We start from the raw sequence: 21675 nt of genomic DNA on the forward strand, positions 1-21675 counted from the left end.
GTAGCACTTCCCTTCTAGACACAGCTTGCACATACCCTCGCGCAGCCTTCATTCTCACGAGTTCACACATACCAAACTCGAGCCTGCACTCCGCACGCATCAGGAACTAATATGGACACACACATTCCCCATGCATTCCTATGGGAGGGCAGGCCAGCCATACTACACGCACACACTTTACCCTGGGACACAGGGAAAAAGTGCGCAGAGACCCAAAAATCACTAACACTGGGTCACAAATAAAAGCAAAAAGATTAGGGGTGAACCTGCCCTAAGGGCCAAGTCCAACACAAAGCTTAGCCGCTAGGAACCGAAAGGAATGACCTCCTGCTCTACTGCGTTTAAACCAAGGTACAACCAACAGATTTTGTCTTGCCGACCGCAGAGGCCGCGTGGGCATGTACAAATTAAGCAGTGGGCTCAGCAATTTAGGAGTGGATAGTCTAATGATTTTAAAAGCGATACACAAGGTTTTAAACTGTATCCGCTGAGCCACAGGAAGCCAGTGAAGTTTCCGAATGGTGGCCGATGTTGGACTAAAACGTGGCAAGCCTATTAATGCTCTAGCAGCAGAATTTTGGATACGTTGAAGGCGGGTAATTTCCGCCTTATGAGCACCAATAAGTAGCGAGCTAGCATAATCCAGCCTTGAAAGTACCGTCGACTGAACAATTAGTTGTCTGGTAGCGGGGTCGAAGAATTTCAAAACTGGCTTAAGGCTGCGTAAAATGCCAAAACACGTGGCAGCAACCTTTTTCGTATGGACAGAGAAACTGAGCTCTGAATCTAACCAGACTCCCAAATTCTTCACTTCATTCTTCGGTATAGGGGCTGTCCCCAAAGAGGATGGCCACCAATGGTCGCCCCACAGGCCCACATTCCTACCAACCACCAGCACTTCCGTCTTAGCAGCATTTAATTGGAGACAGTTAGCTGTCATCCAATTAGCAACTGCTGCCAGTCCTGCTGTTATCTCTAAATTAGATTAGCAGCACCAACATGTGGCTGTCTGTCCTAAGTGCGGTGTTGACAATTAAGAGCCGGTGCCGAGCACCGAAAACTACTGACTAACATTATGCACTGCCCTGCCTCTACCCCCAAACCACCCACCCGTGTTTTGTTTTTAACAAATTACGGGAACTGGTATAAATGTCAGTTCCTATTGAGCCCAACCACTTTAACCACTGTTCACATGCTCTTTCAGGTGCGGCCGGGAGATGTCCAGCAAAGAGGTTTTCATATGGAGCACTATGATCGTCTGGACCTATTTGAGCCTTAGAGTAATGGCCCTGGAGAAAGAAGAAAGGAACAAGAACCATGGATAGCCTCAAAGAGAGAGCCCACAGGAGTGGGGCACTATGCAGAGGATCATTTTTGAGGTTTATAAATGGATAGAGACCTCTTCCTTAGATAGGATGCCAGGAGGAAGCCTTGGAGATATTGGGGTTTATTACAGGTTTTTTTTAAATCTTGTGATGCGCTGTCTCATGCAAGACCCTTTGTTACCTTACAGGGGTCTTAGAAGCCACTGACTACTTACCGTTGATTGGTTTCACCGCCACTCTCATTTGCTGTGTTACTGATGGTTTTTGAGCGCTTTTGGTATGTTTACTCCAATATTGGATCTTTCATAGATTCACATGCTTGAATTTTTCCCAGTCGTCGAAGTGGGAGTCCCACAGTACCATTAGAAAGCAGTGCAATTTTAAACATAGTCTGGAAAGGCCATAACATCGTTAAATTTAGTAACACATCTTTATCATTTTAAAGAAAAGAGATTACACTTTAAGCTTCAACCATTCAAGTTGTATCACCCTCTATAACACTCCTTTCAGAAGCCTCTGTCTCTTAGATTTTTTTAGGTAGTGCAGAGTGGTAGTGCAGAGTGGTAGTGCAGAGTGGTAGTGCAGAGTGCAGAGTGGTAGTGCAGAGTGGTAGTGCAGTTTGGTAGTGCAGAGTGCAGAGTGGTAGTGCAGAGTGCAGAGTGGTAGTGCAGAGCGGTAGTGCAGAGCGGTAGTGCAGAGTGGAAGTGCAGAGTGCAGAGTGGTAGTGCAGATTGGTAGTGCAGAGTGCAGAGTGGTAGTGCAGAGTGGTAGTGCAGAGTGCAGAGTGGTAGTGCAGAGTGCAGAGTGGTAGTGCAGAGTGGTAGTGCAGAGTTGTAGTGCAGAGTGGTAGTGCAGAGTGCAGAGTGCTGAGTGGTAGTGTAGAGTGGTAGTGCAGAGTGCAGAGTGCAGAGTGGTAGTGCAGAGGGGTAGTGCAGAGTGCAGAGTGAGAGTGCAGTTTGAGAGTGCAGTTTGAGAGTGCGAGTGGTAGTGCAGAGTGGTAGTGCAGAGTGCAGAGTGGTAGTGCAGAGTGGTAGTGCAGAGGGCAGAGTGGTAGTGCAGAGTGGTAGTGCAGAGTGGTAGTGCAGAGTGCAGAGTGGTAGTGCAGAGTGGTAGTGCAGAGTGCTAGTGCAGAGTGGTAGTGCAGAGTGCAGAGTGGTAGTGCAGAGTGGTAGTGCAGAATGGTAGTGCAGAGTGGTAGTGCAGAGTGGTAGTGCAGAGTGCAGTTTGAGAGTGCAGAGTGCAGAGTGGTAGTGCAGAGTGGTAGTGCAGAGTGCAGAGTGGTAGTGCAGAGTGCAGAGTGGTAGTGCAGAGTGGTAGTGCAGAGTGCAGAGTGGTAGTGCAGAGTGGTAGTGCAGAGTGGTAGTGCAGAGTGGTAGTGCAGAGTGGTAGTGCAGAGTGCAGAGTGCTGAGTGGTAGTGCAGAGTGCAGAGTGCAGAGTGCAGAGTGGTAGTGCAGAGTGGTAGTGCAGAGTGGTAGTGCAGAGTGGTAGTGCAGAGTGGTAGTGCAGAGTGAAGAGTGGTAGTGCAGAGTGGTAGTGCAGAGTGGTAGTGCAGAGTGCAGAGTGGTAGTGCAGAGTGCAGAGTGGTAGTGCAGAGTGGTAGTGCAGAGTGGTAGTGCAGAGTGCAGAGTGGTAGTGCAGAGTGGTAGTGCAGAGTGGTAGTGCAGAGTGCAGAGTGGTAGTGCAGAGTGGTAGTGCAGAGTGGTAGTGCAAAGTGGTAGTGCAGAGTGGTAGTGCAGAGTGCAGAGTGGTAGTGCAGAATGCAGAGTGGTAGTGCAGAGTGCAGAGTGGTAGTGCAGAGTGCAGAGTGAGAGTGCAGTTTGAGAGTGCGAGTGGTAGTGCAGAGTGGTAGTGTAGAGTGGTAGTGCAGAGTGGTAGTGCAGTTTGGTAGTGCAGAGTGCAGAGTGGTAGTGCAGAGTGCAGAGTGGTAGTGCAGAGTGCAGAGTGGTAGTGCAGAGTGCAGAGTGGTAGTGCAGAGTGGTAGTGCAGAGTGGTAGTGCAGAGTGCAGAGTGAGAGTGCAGTTTGAGAGTGCAGTTTGAGAGTGCGAGTGGTAGTGCAGAGTGGTAGTGCAGAGTGGTAGTGCAGAGTGGTAGTGCAGAGTGCAGAGTGGTAGTGCAGAGTGGTAGTGCAGAGTGGTAGTGCAGAGTGGTAGTGCAGAGTGGTAGTGTAGAGTGCAGAGTGGTAGTGCAGAGTGGTAGTGCAAAGTGGTAGTGCAGAGTGCAGAGTGGTAGTGCAGAGTGGTAGTGCAGAGTGGTAGTGCAGAGTGGTAGTGCAGAATGGTAGTGCAGAGTGGTAGTGCAGAGTGGTAGTGCAGAGTGGTAGTGCAGAGTGCAGTTTGAGAGTGCAGAGTGCAGAGTGGTAGTGCAGAGTGCAGAGTGGTAGTGCAGAGTGGTAGTGCAGAGTGCAGAGTGGTAGTGCAGAGTGGTAGTGCAGAGTGGTAGTGCAGAGTGGTAGTGCAGAGTGCAGAGTGGTAGTGCAGAGTGGTAGTGCAGAGTGGTAGTGCAGAGTGCAGAGTGGTAGTGCAGAGTGGTAGTGCAGAGTGCAGAGTGGTAGTGCAGAGTGGTAGTGCAGAGTGGTAGTGCAGAGTGGTAGTGCTGAGTGGTAGTGCAGAGTGCAGAGTGGTAGTGCAGAGTGCAGAGTGCAGAGTGGTAGTGCAGAGTGCAGAGTGGTAGTGCAGAGTGGTAGTGCAGAGTGCAGAGTGGTAGTGCAGAGTGGTAGTGCAGAGTGCAGAGTGGTAGTGCAGAGTGCAGAGTGGTAGTGCAGAGTGCAGAGTGAGAGTGCAGTTTGAGAGTGCGAGTGGTAGTGCAGAGTGGTAGTGCAGAGTGGTAGTGCAGAGTGGTAGTGCAGAGTGGTAGTGCAGAGTGGTAGTGCAGAGTGCAGAGTGGTAGTGCAGAGTGGTAGTGCAGAGTGGTAGTGCAGAGTGCAGTTTGAGAGTGCAGAGTGCAGAGTGGTAGTGCAGAGTGGTAGTGCAGAGTGGTAGTGCAGAGTGGTAGTGCAGAGTGCAGAGTGGTAGTGCAGAGTGCAGAGTGGTAGTGCAGAGCGGTTGTGCAGAGTGCAGAGTGGTAGTGCAGAGTGGTAGTGCAGAGTGCAGAGTGGTAGTGCAGAGTGCAGAGTGCAGAGTGGTAGTGCAGAGTGCAGAGTGGTAGTGCAGAGTGCAGAGTGGTAGTGCAGAGTGGTAGTGCAGAGTGCAGAGTGGTAGTGCAGAGTGGTAGTGCAGAGTGCAGAGTGGTAGTGCAGAGTGCAGAGTGGTAGTGCAGAGTGCAGTTTGAGAGTGCGAGTGGTAGTGCAGAGTGGTAGTGCAGAGTGGTAGTGCAGAGTGCAGAGTGGTAGTGCAGAGTGCAGAGTGGTAGAGCAGAGTGCAGAGTGGTAGTGCAGAGTGGTAGTGCAGAGTGGTAGTGCAGAGTGCAGAGTGGTAGTGCAGAGTGGTAGTGCAGAGTGGTAGTGCAGAGTGCAGAGTGGTAGTGCAGAGTGGTAGTGCAGAGTGGTAGTGCAGAGTGGTAGTGCAGAGTGGTAGTGTAGAGTGGTAGTGCAGAGTGCAGAGTGCAGAGTGGTAGTGCAGAGTGCAGAGTGCAGAGTGCAGAGTGGTAGTGCAGAGTGCAGAGTGGTAGTGCAGAGTGCAGAGTGGTAGTGCAGATTGGTAGTGCAGAGTGGTAGTGTAGAGTGGTAGTGCAGAGTGCAGAGTGCAGAGTGCAGAGTGGTAGTGCAGAGTGCAGAGTGGTAGTGCAGAGTGGTAGTGCAGAGTGCAGAGTGGTAGTGCAGAGTGGTAGTGCAGAGTGCAGAGTGGTAGTGCAGAGTGCAGAGTGGTAGTGCAGAGTGCAGTTTGAGAGTGCGAGTGGTAGTGCAGAGTGGTAGTGCAGAGTGGTAGTGCAGAGTGCAGAGTGGTAGTGCAGAGTGCAGAGTGGTAGTGCAGAGTGCAGAGTGGTAGTGCAGAGTGCAGAGTGGTAGTGCAGAGTGGTAGTGCAGAGTGGTAGTGCAAAGTGCAGAGTGGTAGTGCAGAGTGGTAGTGCAGAGTGGTAGTGCAGAGTGGTAGTGCAGAGTGCAGAGTGGTAGTGCAGAGTGGTAGTGCAGAGTGCAGAGTGGTAGTGCACAGTGGTAGTGCAGAGTGCAGAATGGTAGTGCACAGTGGTAGTGCAGAGTGCAGAATGGTAGTGCAGAGTGGTAGTGCAGAGTGGTAGTGCAGAGTGGTAGTGCAGAGTGCAGAGTGGTAGTGCAGAGTGGTAGTGCAGAGTGCAGAGTGGTAGTGCAGAGTGGTAGTGCAGAGTGCAGAGTGGTAGTGCAGAGTGGTAGTGCAGAGTGCAGAGTGGTAGTGCAGAGTGGTAGTGCAGAGTGCAGAGTGGTAGTGCAGAGTGGTAGTGCAGAGTGCAGAGTGGTAGTGCAGAGTGCAGAGTGGTAGTGCAGAGTGCAGAGTGGTAGTGCAGAGTGCAGAGTGGTAGTGCAGAGTGGTAGTGCAGAGTGCAGAGTGGTAGTGCAGAGTGCAGAGTGGTAGTGCAGAGTGCAGAGTGCAGAGTGGTAGTGCAGAGTGCAGATTGGTAGTGCAGAGTGCAGATTGGTAGTGCAGAGTGGTAGTGCAAAGTGCAGAGTGGTAGTGCAGAGTGGTAGTGCAAAGTGCAGAGTGGTAGTGCAGATGGGTAGTGCAAAGTACAGAGTGGTAGTGCAGAGTGGTAGTGCAGAGTGCAGATTGAGAGTGCAGAGTGGTAGTGCAGAGTGCAGAGTGGTAGTGCAGAGTGGTAGTGCAGAGTGCAGATTGGTAGTGCAGAGTGGTAGTGCAGAGTGCAGATTGAGAGTGCAGAGTGCAGAGTGGTAGTGCAGAGTGCAGAGTGGTAGTGCAGAGTGGTAGTGCAGAGTGGTAGTGCAGAGTGGTAGTGCAGAGTGCAGAGTGGTAGTGCAGAGTGGTAGTGCAGAGTGGTAGTGCAGAGTGCAGAGTGGTAGTGCAGAGTGATAGTGCAGAGTGGTAGTGCAGAGTGCAGAGTGGTAGTGCAGAGTGCAGAGTGGTAGTGCAGAGTGCAGAGTGGTAGTGCAGAGTGCAGAGTGGTAGTGCAGAGTGCAGATTGGTAGTGCAGAGTGCAGATTGGTAGTGCAGAGTGCAGAGTGGTAGTGCAGAGTGCCTAAAACACATTGCCATTTACAATGCCATTATCTCTAACTTAAAACAAACCCGAGCCCTAATGCATTCCTAATGCTTGTTATTATTGATCTTGCCTGGAGCTGGATTTACCTGCTTTTGGTTCTCGCATAATTTTTAGATAAAGAAATTCTTATTCTTATACCAAACTGATGTGGTGTTCCTTTTGTGAGTGCTTTTTATTGCGTCACCGCTGTCTCATGCAAGACCCTTTGTTACCTTACAGGGGTCTTAGAAGCCACTGACTACTTACCGTTGATTGGTTTCACCGCCACTCTCATTTGCTGTGTTACTGATGGTTTTTGAGCGCTTTTGGTATGTTTACTCCAATATTGGATCTTTCATAGATTCACATGCTTGAATTTTTCCCAGTCGTCGAAGTGGGAGTCCCACAGTACCATTAGAAAGCAGTGCAATTTTAAACATAGTCTGGAAAGGCCATAACATCGTTAAATTTAGTAACACATCTTTATCATTTTAAAGAAAAGAGATTACACTTATAAGCTTCAACCATTCAAGTTGTATCACCCTCTATAACACTCCTTTCAGAAGCCTCTGTCTCTTAGATTTTTCTACCGCACACGTGTGACGGAGTCCCCACTTATCTCTGCTCAGTGTACCTATTACCAGTATCTAGAGTTATTCCCATCTACTTTATGCTACCACTTACCTGCTGCTTCAGATCTCACTCTACAATGTCAGAGCAAACAAAGAAAGGTCTTTTTAGACCATGTGGGATCTGTGGCAAGAACATATTTAATTTAGAAGATCAGCTCTAAGATTGCATTTACTGCCTCTACCAATCCCACAGAGTGAAGGATTGTAAGGTATGTCATACCTTTTCTTTTAAAACCCTAAAAGACAGAGAGGGGAAGTTACTGCTGGGCTAGAAAAGGTTAAGGCTAAGAAGGACCTTGTTTCAGAGGATGACAATGAGGATTCTTCCTCATCCTCCAGGACAGTTCATAAAAGGGAGAGGTTAGAAGTTCATTCTCCTCAGGAGCCTCCCAGAAAGTCTTCCGAAAAAATAAATAAATAAAAAAGACTCACCATGGGTCTCCCAAGGAGCGAAGTCCTTCAGAAAAATTTCATAGAGAACGTAGTACCTCAGAAGAACATTCTAAAACTCATAAAGGAAATATTTTCTGGTCTGAAAGGTCTGAGCCTCCTATACCTTCACCCTAGTTTCCCACAAATTAAAAAAAAAGCTGTCTTCACTGTCGACAGAGAGATTGTCGACCACCCGATCAATGTAGAAATAGTCTACTATGCTGTCAACGACAAAAACAACTATGGCCGTGTTTACAACCACAGCGACTGTGACAACGGTGATTGTGATCGGATGACTGTTGATGACCACCACATCGTCGACAATACAGTCTATGCCACTCATCCTGCCGACAGTCAAACTAGTCTCTGCTCCATACATGATGACACCATTGATGGTGAAATCAATACTAGTGACAGTGCCGGTAAAACCGTCTTTGACTACCTTGATGTCATCAAGCCCAGACATGGGTCCCTTGCTCACTCTGTTCTCTGGATTCAAGCTAGCCTGGCCAGAAGCCGGTCCCAGGATGCTTGTTTACGGTTCAGGGAAGACCTGGCTTGGCAGTTGGGCTGGACTGTTCCTATGAGGCATAGGGTCAAAACTGATTTGCATATAGCTGGGTCTGAACTGAGGTGGGGAAGTGAGCTAAAGAACGATGATGGATTCAACTACGATCTGTGACCAGGGTGAGTGTCTGAAAAGTGTCATCTCTCCGTCCATCTCCTTGTGTTTGCTACCTTAACGACATCGTCAACTAGGGAAAAATTTCAAGAGATACCAAAAGAGATGGGGGAAAAACGACATGTCTAATGCCAGAACATACATCTCCCATCAAAGTCTCACCCCTACCACCCAGTCATCTCCTGAAGGAGTATGATTCAGAGGATGATACCCCATTTTGGGTCGCATGCAGTCCGTCAGAAGTGCATGTAAAATACCAGCAGGAGGATGATGAAGAGGAAGAAGGCTACTATGGCCAAGAATATTATTCCCCTCAAAAAGAGGGTTTACATTACCAGGAACAGTTTCAGCCTCATTGTTGGACCTGTCAGCCTTAGGGTGGTCTTCCCCTACCTTTTTGCCCTTTTGCCTCCCATTTTCACCATACCTTTTGTTGGACTTAGGACTCTGGGCGCCTCACCACTGCTAAACAGTGCTGAGGTGCAGGTGCTCTCCCCTAAAACCTTGTGAGGCTGGCATATCTGCCACAAGCCACTGCTACCGCAGTAAGGCTTAATCCTCCATAGGCTAACATTGGGAACCTCCCCTTATGGGATAACTTCTGACAGGGACCTAATAAGTCTGTCATGTTTGGTCTTGTTGGACTCGGGGCGCGGAACCCTTTCCAATGATATATAGGGTTTGGGCATTACTACGCTAGGGATCCCACTTTTATAAAGGGGACCTTTTCCTGCCTACACTTAGATTAGGCTGCAGACTCCCCCTCCCCTCTGCATACTGATAGCCTGCCTGGGTTGGGAGGTGGGAGTGGTGATTCACACCTTCTTCCCTGGGATGAGCTGTGATGGGCTGTCCACTGTAGCCTAAACGGCCTGTCTCTCGTCACTTTGACAGCTAGTCAGGGAAGGCAGGGAACATACCAGAACTCCCTGGACTCTTCCAGAAGCCCCAGCCCCCAGACCCTTCCAGAGACTTCCACCACTTTCTAGCCCCTGGACTGTAGAATATATAAGGGAGGGTCCTGGCCTCACATTTTGGTTACACTGCTGGACCTGGAAGAATCCCTGCTGGAGTGAGGACTGCTGCGCAGGAGGATTGCCTTTGGGAAGGAGGCTGACTGCTCCAAGGAACTGCTGCCCCACAACCTGCTGAGCTGCCCTACTGTCTGCTGATCCTGCCCTGCAAGAGGAGACTGAAGAAAACACCACCAGAGTGTCTCCACCATATTCACAAGAACTGCCTTTTTTGGACTGTACCCCTTTTAACTTAAAGAGAACTACCATTCTTTGGACACATCGTTTTAAGGACTGCCTTTTGGGGAAAGCAACTCTCATAAGGACTTGTCCCTGCACCTCTGTGCCTGCAGACAGCATCACTGGCCCTGGAACCTTTGGAGATTGTGTCTGCCGCCTGGGGTGTGTGGGATCCTTTTATTTAGCGCCCCCACCCGTGCAGCGCCTGCTGAGCCCGAGGCCCCAGGGGGAGAGGAGCCTCGCACCCACCACCCCAGGTAACGCCTCAGTGCAACCAGGCTGCGGCGAGGGGGCAGGGTGCGGGTTGGCCGGGTACCTGGAGTGTGAGCTTTGTGCTTGACTGGGAACCGTCCTTCACTGACCGGCCTACGGGGGCATAATTACTTGGTAATTGACACTGGGGCATTTTTTCGCATCACCAGCAGCGCCTGGGCAGCCGCACTTCCTACGCTGGGAGCATCATTTCTATGAGAGGCACACTTATTACGCTGCAAGGCAACTTTGGCCTAAGAACCTTCCCCCAGTGAATTTTGACCATAAGAACCTACCTCAAGTGAACTTTTGCCATCCAAGGACACTGTGAGAAAGACATTACCAGCAGGAGCCCTTGGCACACATGAGCTTTTGGTGATTTGATCAGGCCTGGGAACTGGATTCATTCTTATTGATTATTGATCTTGCTTGGAAACTGGAATCCTTTTTACTATTGATCAGGCCTGGGAACTGGATTAATTCTTATTGATTATTGATCTTGCTTGGAAACTGGAATCCTTTTTATTATTGATCTTGCCTGTAGCTGGATTTACCTGCTTTTGGTTCTCGCATAATTTTTAGATAAATAAATTCTTATTCTTATACAAAACTGGTGTGGTGTTCCTTTTGTGAGTGCTTTTTATTGCGTCACCGCTGCTGCGTGTTGCACAAATACTTTACACATTGCCTCTGAAGTTACGCCTTTGCTGCTCTGCGCCAAGCTACCAGGTCAGAAGCGGTGGTCCCTCCTTGGACTAGGGTGCATACCCCTGCCAACTAGAGACCCCGGTTCTAACATTGGTGGCAGCGGTGGGATAGGACTTTTGCTTGTGTAACACCACGCAGTGACTCAGTGTACACCACAACCCTACACCTGACTCCACTGAAACCTTTTTTTGTCTATCCTCTCCAATTGGCATTTTTATTTTAAAATTCTCCCTGACTGGCTGCTCTTTTGCAAAGTTCTATTTGCCAAGTTCCATTGGTTTTCTCTACGAACGTCTGAGGTCCTACCTGGCAAGATGGAATTTGAGCTGGCCAACCTGGAAACTTACACGGCGGCGCAGCTCAAGGAATTCTGCGAGGAGAAAAGGGTGCCCTTCAAGCGGAGCGCCAAGAAGACGGAGCTTCATAAAGCCTCGAGGGCATGGGTAACGGCCCACCCAGAAGGAAAAGGAGAAGGGGACGGGCGGGGAACGGAGCACGGCGCCACAGGAGAACTTGACCTGCTGCCCTTGCTGGAAAATGGCAACTTGTTACCAGGTACAAGGGTACCTTCCAGGGCAGGCAGTATTGTGTCAGTAAGGACCCTGTCCTCAGAGGAATTGGAGGACAGGAGAGAGGAGAGACAGTTTAAATTGGAACTCGCCAAATTGGAAAGGGAGCCTGAGAAAGAAAGGTGGGCCATAGAGGAGAGGAAACTTACCCATGAGCTCAACCTGAAGGAACTGGAAATTCGAGCCCTACAAGCAGGGACGAACAGCATCAAGAGTGGCGGCAGCATACCTACGGAAGCTTCACGTGAGTCCAGGGTCTTTATGCCTAAAGATGTGATGGCCAGTTTTAAGGTGGTGGATAATATTGATAAGTGGTTAGCTGCCTATGAGGTGTCACTAAGAGCCCATGGGGTCCCAGAGAGTCACTGGGGGGTGGTCTGTACAAGTACATACCTCCGGAAGTTAGGGATACCCTCCTTAGCCTAGAAAAGGAAGACCAGACCAACTATTATGTTATGAAAGAAGCATTGCTTAACAGGTTCTGCCTACACCTGAAAGGTATAGGCAGAGGTTTAGGAATAGCCACAAACCTCCCACACAGAACTGGGTAGATTTCCTGGACTACACTAGTAAAGCTTTAGAGGGCTGGGTGCGGGGCAGCAATGTGAATGACTATGAAGGATTGTATAACTTGTTTTTAAGAGAGCATCTTCTAGAGAAATGTTTTCCAGAGCTGCGCCAACACCTGGTTGACCGCAAGTTGACCAATCCTAGGAAGCTTGCGGAGTTCAAGTTCAAGTTCAAGTTCGGCATTTGTATAGCTCCTCATAAACCCAGGGGGTCTCAAGGCGCTTGAGGAGGAGGGGGAGGGGGTAAAATATAATCTATTATATGTCGAATATCCAAGTTTTCAGTTGTTTTCTGAATGAGAGGTGGTTCTGAGTGAGGCGGAGATGGGGTTGTGGGTCGTAGTCTTTTTGTAGCTGAAGTGAACGCAGCAGTGGTCTGTCCACTGGAGAGCTGTGGTGTGGTCGAAGTCAAGTCAAGTCAAATAATTTATATAGCGCGCTACATACCCAGAGGGTCTCAAGGCGCTTGAGGAAGGGTGGGGAATTACTTGTCGAATATCCAAGTTTTAAGTTGCTTTCTGAATGCTAGGTGGTTCTGAGTGAGACGAAGGTGAATGGGAAGTGAGTTCCAGGTTTTAGCTGCCAGGTAGGAGAAGGATCTTCCTCCCATGGTGGTTTTGTTGATGCGTGGTACAGCAGCAAGGGCTTGGTTGGAGGAGCGTAGCTGGCGGGAGGGGGTGTAGAAGGAAAGTCGTGTGTTGAGGCATTCGGGTCCAAGTTCGTAAAGTGCTTTGTGTGCGTGGGTTAGGAGGCGGAATGTTATCCTCTTATTGACGGGGAGCCAGTGGAGGTTTTTCAGGTGACTAGAAATGTGGTCTTTACGCGGGATGTCTAGTATGAGTCTGGCTGATGCGTTCTGGATGCGTTGGAGTTTTTTCAGAAGTTTTGCGGTGGTACCGGCGTATAGGGTGTTACCGTAGTCCAGGCGGCTCGTGACCAGTGCGTGGGTGACCGTTTTTCTAGTTTCGGTGGGGATCCAGCGAAATGTTTTTTTGAGCATGCGAAGAATGTTGAAGCAAGATGATGAAACGGCGTTGACTTGTCTGTTCATCGAGAGTGAGGAGTCCAGGATGACGCCCAGGTTCCGTGCGTGGTCCGTCGGGATGGGTGCTTTTACAAGGGCCTCTGGCCACCAAGAGTCATCCCAGGCGGAGGGGGGGGTACCTAAGATAAGGACTTCTGTTTTGTCTGAGTTCAGTTTCAGACGGCTGTGCTTCATCCACTCGGCTACTTCTTTCATTCCTTCATGTAGGTTGGTTTTGGCGGTGTTCGGGTCTTTGGTGAGTGAGAGGATCAGTTGAGTGTCATCAGCGTAGGAGATGATGTTGAGGTTGTGTTGGCGTGCGATGGTCGCGAGGGGGCTCATATATACGTTGAAGAGGGTGGGGCTGAGTGAAGATCCTTGTGGCACGCCGCAGATGACTTCAGTGGCCTCTGACTTGAATGGGGGAAGGCGGACTCTCTGGGTTCTTCCGGTGAGGAACGAGGTGATCCATTGCAGTGCTTTTCCTTGGATTCCGATGTTTCTGAGGCGTTGTAGGAGGGTGCTATGACAGACTGTGTCGAAGGCTGCGGAGAGGTCAAGGAGGATGAGGGCGACTGTGTCTCCATTGTCCAGTAGAGTTTGAATGCCGTCTGTTGCTGCGATGAGTGCGGTCTCAGTGCTGTGTTTTGCTGGGAAGCCGGACTGTGAGGAGTCGAGGGATTTGTTGGTTTCGAGGAAGGCGGCAAGCTGGTTGTTGACAGCTTTCTCGATGACTTTGGCCGGGAATGGTAGGAGCGAGATGGGGCGGTAGTTTTTGAGTTCGGTGGGGTCAGCTGTGAGTTTTTTCAGAAGGGCGCAGAGTTCGGCGTGTTTCCAGCTTTCCGGGAAGGTGGCGGAGTTGAGGGAGCAGTTGATGTCTTCTCGGAGGTGTGGTGCTATGATGGAGTCTGCTTTGTTGAAGATATGGTGAGGGCATGGGTCTGTGGGGGATTCTGAGTGAATGGAATTCATCAGGCGGATGGTCTCCTCAGTGGAGATAGGGTTCCAGTCATTAAAGATGTTCAAGGGGGTGAGGGTACGGCAGAAGGTTGGGAGGGTTGGTCTCCGGGTTGGTTGTCGAAGCTGTTGTGGATGTCTGCGATTTTGGTGTGAAAGAACGAGACTAGGGAGTCGCAAAGGGTTTGAGAGGGAGTGATGTCGTTCGAGTTGGCTGAGGGGTTGGTAAATTCTTTGACTATGTTGAATAATTCCTTGCTGTTGTGGGCGTTGTTGTCTGGTCGGTCTTTAAGTGCAGCTTTCTTGGCAGTCCGGATCAGTTGGTGGTGTGTGCGGGTGGCGTTTTTGAAGGCGTCCTTGGTGCTGGTGTTTGGGTCTTTTTTCCAGGCCTTCTCAAGGGAGCGACAGAGTTTCTTGGATTTCTAAAGATCATCGTTGAACCAGGGAGCGTTTTTGCTGCCTAGTTTGATTTTACGTTTTTTCAAAGGTGCTAGGTTGTCGGCGCTGTTGGTTAGCCATTGAGTGAGGTTAATGGCTGCTTGGTTGGGGTTCGAAGAGTGGGCAGGGGGGTTTTGAAGAAGCGATGAGGAGATCTGGTCGATGGTGATTTTGTTCCAGTTTCTTCGCAGAGTAGGTTGAGGATGGTTGTGGGTTGTGGTCTTTTTGTAGACAAAGTGAACGCAGCTGTGGTCCGTCCAATGGAGAACTGTGGTGTGACTGAAGGAGATATGTTTGCTGGAGGTGAAGATGGGGTCGAGTGTGTGACCTGCGTAGTGAGTGGGGGTGTTAACAAGTTGTTTGAGTCCAAGGTTGGCGAGATTGTCCAGAAGGGTGGTGGCGTTGCTGTCGTTGCTCTTTTCCAGGTGAAAATTGAGGTCTCCCAGTAGAATGTAGTCCTCGTAGGGGAGGGCGTGTGGGATGATAAAGTCAGTGATGTCTTCACTGAATTGTGCACGGGGTCCAGGTGGCCTGTAGAGGAGGGTGCCTCTAAGTGTGGTCTTGGGGTCGGTGTGGATCTGGAAGTGAAGGTGTTCGGCGCTAGCGAGGTTGACGTCTGAGCTAGTTGAGATGTGGATGGAATTCTTATGGACGATGGCGATGCCTCCTCCTGGTTGCTTGGTGCGGTCCTTACGGATGATCTTGTAGCCTTCTGGGATGGCAATGGTGATGTCTGGGGCTAAGGAGGCGTTCATCCATGTTTCTGTTAGGAAGGCGACGTCCGGAGAGATGGTGTCTAGTAGATTCCAAAGGTCGATGGCGTGTCTGTGGACCGAGCGGGTGTTGAGTAGGATACATTTTAGGTGATTGGTGTCAGATCTCTGTTTGGTGTTCGTGGATGTGGAGTTGGTCTTGGTGCCGTCATACTTGCAGGAGTTGCATGTGAAGGGTCCATGGGTGTGTCCAGGAGCGGCTTGGGCGCAGTTGGGGAGACGGCCGGGATTTAGGGCTAAGAGGGTGGAGGCGTCGTATGTAATGCGGGTGGGGTGGGTGGTACGGGGGCCAGGGGGTCTGGCGCTGGGCGCGGGCTTGGCGCGGACGGGCGTAGACGGGCTTACCTTTGGCGCACCTTCGGCGCGAATGGGGCATGACCGCTGCGCGTGACCGCTGCGCGTAAAAGCATCTGTCATATATGGATAGTGGAGGGGGGAGGGGCGAGGGAGGAGCAGCCGGGAGGCGGGTGCGGTGCTGATAGGCGAGGCTAAACAACAACAACAAGTAAACACACAAAATGGCAGTGATCCAAAGAGCGCAGGACGAGACGGGGTACGGCGCTACAGTTATCAAACAAATAGCAGTGTTAACCAAATCTGCTAATAGGCGCTACAGAGAGCAGAGCGTGCACGGCGAGGTTTTAACGATACCAGCAGAAGCAGGCTGATGTGCAGGGAGCAGCGAGGGGAGCGACCGCTTCGCCGAGGCTCAGGACGGTCACAGCGCTATTTCCGGCAGTGTGGGGCTTTAATCTCTGTGGGAGGGAGGAGCAGCCGGGAGGCGGGTGCGGGGCTAATAGGCGAGGCTAAACAACAACAACAAGTAAACACACAAAATGGCAGTGATCCAAAGAGCGCAGGACGAGATGGGGTACGGCGCTACAGTTATCAAACAAATAGCAGTGTTAACCAAGCCTGCTAATAGGCGCTACAGAGAGCAGAGCGTGCACGGCGAGGTTTTAACGATACCAGCAGAAGCAGGCTGATGTGCAGGGAGCAGCGAGGGGAGCGACCGCTTCGCCGAGGCTCAGGACGGTCGAAGGAGATATGTTTGCTGGAGGTGAAGATTCGATCGAGCGTGTGCCCTGCATAGTGGGTGGGGGTGTTGACAAGTTGTTTGAGTCCGAGGTTGGCGAGGTTGTCCAGCAGGGTGGTGGTGTTACTGTCATTAGTCTTTTCTAGGTGGAAGTTGATGTCTCCCAGTAGAATGTAGTCCTCGGAGGGGAGGGCGTGAGGGGTGATGAAATCAGTGATGTCTTCGCAGAATTGTGCTCGGGGTCCTGGTGGTCGGTAGATGAGGGTGCCTCTGAGTGCGGTCTTGGGGTCGGTGTGGATCTGGAAGTGAAGGTGTTCGGCTGCCGCAAAGTTATCGTCGGTGCTGGTAGAAATGCGGATGGTGTTCTTATGGACGATGGCGATGCCTCCTCCTGTTTGCTTGGCGCGGTCTTTACGGGTAATCTTGTATCCGTCCGGGATGGCAATGGTGATGTCGGGAGCAGAGGAGTTGTTCATCCAGGTTTCTGTGAGAAAGGCGATGTCCGGCGCTGTGGTGTCGAGTAGGTTCCATAGTTCGATGGAGTGACAGTGGACCGAGCGGGTGTTGAGCAGTATGCACGTCAGATGGTTGGAGTTGGGGCTCTGTTTGTGTTCTGGGGGTAAGATGGGTTTCTTGATGGAGTCGAACTTGCAGGAGTGGCAGGTGAATGGGCCATGGGTGTGTCCGGGGGCGGCTTGGTGGCAGTTTGGTAGGCGGCCGGGATTAAGGGCATAGAGGGCTGCGGCGTCGTATGTGATGCGAGAGGAGATGGGGTTGCGGGCGCCAGGGGGTCTGGCGCTGGGCGCGTTCCAGGCGCGGACGGGCGTAGACGGGCTTACCTTTGGCGCGCATGGGGCGCGACCGCTGCGCGTAGGTCCATCTGTCATAAATGGTTGATGGACGGGGCGGAGCGAGGGTCGCTCAGCTGGGAGGCGGTAGCGGTGGGGAGGGACTGGCTCAACAACAAAATGGCAGCAGCACAACCAAAATCGAAACACGACGAGATTGGGACACAATCGCAGTATAGCGCTATGATATCAAGCAGGCACAATCGCAATATAGCGCTATGATATCAGGCAGCAATGTGGCACAGATCAAGCAGCAGGCAAAGCGATCTAAGCACAATCAAAATTAAGCCAAAGCGCAGTGAGCAGTATAGCGCTATGAAATTAAGCAGCAGACAGCAGTGTGGCGCTACGATGTATCAGGCAGCAGGCAGCAGTAAAGCGCTACGATACCAAGCAGCAGATAGCAGTAACCAGTAAGTCTGGGAGGTCAGGGAGCGTGGGGAGCGTCCATTTCTGAGGAGGTCAGGGTGGAGGAGGCGGACACCTGGGTCAGTACCAGGGTGTCCAACAAGGGGTCTGGGGGGGACTCCCAAAGGGGTGGTCAGGGTTCCCACCAGAGGAAAGAGGGGGGAGATGAAAAGAAAGATTTCTCCAAAGGCCCCCAAAATAATTCACAAGGGAAAGGGCCTGGGTCCCAGCCCCAATCTGGCCACCAGAAGCCCACTTATCCTGACAAAGGTCAGCAGTCCAGAATTGTCCGGTGCTATGAGTGTGGTGAACTTGGACACTACAAGGGGGATCCCAAGTGTTGCAAGAGAGCACCACAGGCCACTGGAGGTAAAAACCCCGGGGTGGCTAGTGCTTGGGGAGGAGCTGTCCCTAGGTGATGGGAGTGAGGGGGCAGGGCTTGTCCTAGTGTCTCTGGGAGACAGTGAGATGGTTCCTAAGGTCCATGTGCCCTCAAATACTACCAAGTATAGGCAGTGGGTCACCCTCAATGGTCGGGGGGTGGAGGCCCTAAGGGAAACAGGTGCCAGCATGACTATGGTAAGGAGTCAGCTGGTGTCCCCAGAGCAAATAATTCCCGATGCGTTCCACCCAGTTGTGATGGCTGACAACAGGGGGGGGTCACTATCCCATAGCACAGGCTCCATTTGAGTGGGGATGGGTTTCAGGCCTTTTAAGAGTTGCTGTGAGCCCTGCCATGCCAGTGGACTGTCTGTTAGGGAATGACCTAGAGCATACTGCCGGGAAGGAGGTAGAGCTCAAAGCGCATGTGGAGATGCTGGGGTTGCGGGAGTGGATTTGTGCTACCACATTGTCTATGGCTGCCCGGAAAGGGAGCCAACCAGGGCTGGAGCCTGGAAAAATGTCCCAGCCAGCTGCTAAGAAGGGAGGAGCCCGAGGGCGTGGGAAGCCCGCCCCGGGGCAGTCACCCCGTGAGATGGATGGGGCACGTGAGGAGGTTGCACCGGAGTCCACGGAGGGGGACGTTGGTCCCTTGGGGGACTTACCTACCCCTACAGAGTGGCAGGTGGAAGGAGGGCCCACCAGGGAGGAGTTTTGCCGGGCACAGATAGAATGCCCCACCCTTGAGGGCATGAGGCGACAGGCCGAAGCCCAAGCAGCAGGCAATGCCTCCGTGAAGTATAACATTTACTGGGAGGATGGGCTCCTTTACAGTGAGCCCAAGGCTCCTGTGCATGGGTCATCAAGGGCCCTAGTGGTCCCCCAGTGCTACAGGGCTTTTCTTTTGGAATTGGCTCATGAGATCCCTTTGGCAGGACACTTGGGCCAAGACAAGACCTTTGCTAGGCTTGTCCCACATTTTTATTGGCCGCAGATGAGGGTCTCCTCAGATACATTCTGCAGGACCTGTCTGACCTGCCAAGCTAGTGGGAAAACAGGAGCTAAGCTGAAGGCTCCCCTGGAACCACTGCCTGTCGTTAGCACCCCCTTTGAGAGGGTGGGCATTGATATTGTTGGGCCCATGGATCCACCGACTTCTTCTGGTCACAGGTTAATCTTGGTTCTGGTGGACCATGCCACCCGGTACCCAGAGGCTATTCCTCTGAGAACCATCACTGCACCTGCAGTGGCCCTGGTCCTGATGGGGAGTTTTACCAGAGTGGGTTTCCTGAAAGAGGTGGTGTCCGACAGGGGCACCAATTTTATGTCTGCTTACATGCAATCCATGTGGAAGGAGTGTGGGGTTACTTGTAAGTTCTCCACCTCTTATCACCCACAGACTAATGGTCTTGTGGATCGATTTAATAAGACCCTAAAGGGCATGATCAGGAGTCTGCCTGAGGAAAAAGTGGGACGTCCTCTTGCCCTGTTTGCTGTTTTCATACAGGGAGGTACCGCAGAAGGGGGTGGGTTTCAGCCCCTTCGAGCTCTTGTACGGTCACCCCGTTAGGGGACCTCTCAGTCTAGTGAAGAATGGGTGGGAGAAGACTCCAAGGAGGCTTCCCCAGGATGTAGTGAGCTACATGCTGGCCTTCCGTAGCCAAATGGCTAAGTTGTGGAAACAAGCTTCTGACAAATTAGAGGCCAGCCAGGCGGTGATGAGGGAATGGTACGACCAGAACTCTAATCCTGTGGAGCTAGAACCTGGACAGAAGGTGTGGGTCATGGAGCCTGGGGAGCTTAGTGCCCTCCAGGATCGCTGGACTGGCCCGTATGAGATATTGGAGAAGAAGGGTAAGGCCACTTACCTGGTGGACCTTAAGACCCCCAGGCAACCCCACAGGGTACTACACGCCAACCGCCTCAAACCCCACCATGAGAGGTCTGAGCTCACCTTACTGATGGTGACTGATGGGGCCGAGGAAGTGGAAAGTGAACCTCTCCCGGACCTCTTTGCTTCCAAAGAGAAGGATGGATCGGTGGAGGGAGTGGTCCTCTCCCCATCCTTGACTCCTGAGCAACAGAGGGACTGCCGCCAGGTCCTGGGGCAGTTCTCCTCAGTGCTCTCCCTTATCCCTGGGATTACCCACCTGTGTACCCATGATGTGGACAAAGGAGACAGTCCCCCTGTCAAGTCCAAATCTTACAGGCTGTCAGATAAGGTAAAGGCCAGCATCCAGAGTGAAGTCACTAAGATGCTGGAGTTGGGGGTGATAGAGCCCTCCAACAGCCCTTGGTCCAGTCCGGTGGTTCTGGTACCAAAATGTGCCCCACCGGGCCCCACACCAGAACTTAGGTTCTGTGTGGATTACAGGGGACTGAACTCTGTGACTAAGACTGATGCTTATCCTATCCCTAGGGCGGATGAGCTCATTGACCGGCTGGGGGCTGCCCGATACCTGAGTACCTTTGACCTCACGTCAGGGTACTGGCAGATCGCCCTAACAGACGGAGCTAAAGAGAGGTCCGCCTTTTCCACCCCAGAGGGCCACTACCAGTTTAGAGTGATGCCCTTTGGACTGAAAAATGCTCCTGTGACCTTCCAGCGGTTGGTGAACCGGGTCCTCTCCGGTTTAGAGGCCCTCTCTGCTGCCTACCTGGACGACATAACTGTCTTCAGTAGCAGCTGGGAGGACCATCTGGGTCACCTCCAGGAAGTGCTTCAGGCCCTGCAGCAGGCAGGTCTGACTATCAAAGCCAGCAAGTGCCAGATAGGGCAGGGGTCGGTAGTCTACTTAGGACACTTGGTGGGCGGGGGCAAGGTGCAGCCCCTACAGGCCAAGATAGAAACCATCCTGGCCTGGGAGCCTCCCAAAACACAGACTGAGGTCAGGGCATTCCTGGGCCTCACAGGTTACTACCGAAGATTTGTCAAGGGCTATGGCACCATTGTGGCCCCCTTGACTGAGCTAACCTCTAAGAAATACCCTAGAAAAGTCATTTGGACAGAGGCTTGCCAAAAAGCCTTTGACTCTCTAAAGCAGGCCATGTGCACAGCTCCTGTGCTCAGGGTCCCTGAATTCTGCAAAGAGTTCATTGTCCAAACGGACGCCTCAGAGCATGGCATAGGGGCAGTACTTTCGCAACTCAATGAGGAGGAACGGGACCAACCGGTGGCTTTCATCTCCAGGAGGCTACTCCCCCGAGAACAGCGTTGGAGTGCGAAAGAGAGGGAAGCCTTTGCGGTGGTCTGGGCTGTGAAGAAGCTGAGGCCATACTTGTTTGGCTCCCACTTCCTGATTCAGACTGACCACCGGCCCCTCAGGTGGCTCATGCAAATGAGGGGCGAGAGTCCCAAATTGTTGAGGTGGTCCATTTCCCTACAGGGGATGGACTTCAGGGTGGAACACAGACCCGGAGTAGACCACACCAATGCTGACGGTCTCTCTAGGTTTTTCTGCCTTAGTGATGAGAACTCCCTAGAGGTTGCGTAGTTATCCCCACTTTCAGCTGGTGGGGACATGTGTTGGAACTGTCAGCCTTAGGGTGGTCTTCCCCTACCTTTTTGCCCTTTAGCCTCTCATTTTTAACTTACCTTTTGTTGGACTTAGGACTCTGGGCGCCTCACCACTGCTAAACAGTGCTGAGGTGCAGGTGCTCTCCCCTAAAACCTTGTGAGGCTGGCATATCTGCCACATGCCACTGCTAATGCAGTAAGGCTTAATCCTCCATAGGCTAACATTGGGAACCTCCACTTATGGGATAACTTCTGACAGGGACCTAATAAGTCTGTCATGTTTCGTCTTGTTGGACTCGGGGCGTGGAACCGTTTCCAATGATATATGGGGTTTGGGCATTACTACGCTAGGGATCCCACTTTTATAAAGTGGGCCTTTTCCTGCCTACACTTAGATTAGGCTCTGGAGACTCCCCCCTCCCCTCTGCATACTGATAGCCTGCCTGGGTTGGGAGGTGGGAGTGGTGATTCACACCTTCTTCCCTGGGATGAGCTGTGATGGGCTGCCCACTGTAGCCTTAACGGCCTGTCTCTCGTCACTGTGACAGCTAGGTCAGGGAAGGCAGGGAACATACCAGAACTCCCTGGACTCTTCCAGAAGCCCCTGCCCCCAGACCCTTCCGGAGACTTCTACCACTTTCTAGCCCTTAGACAGAAAGATATATAAGGGAGGGTCCTGGCATCACTTCTTCGTTACACTGCTGGACCTGGAAGAATCCCTGCTGGAGTGAGGACTGCTGCGCAAGAGGATAGCCACTGGGAAG

The sequence above is a fragment of the Lissotriton vulgaris genome, chromosome 3_2 (assembly GCF_964263255.1).
Source record: "Lissotriton vulgaris chromosome 3_2, aLisVul1.2, whole genome shotgun sequence".
Taxonomy (NCBI): Eukaryota; Metazoa; Chordata; class Amphibia; order Caudata; family Salamandridae; genus Lissotriton; species Lissotriton vulgaris.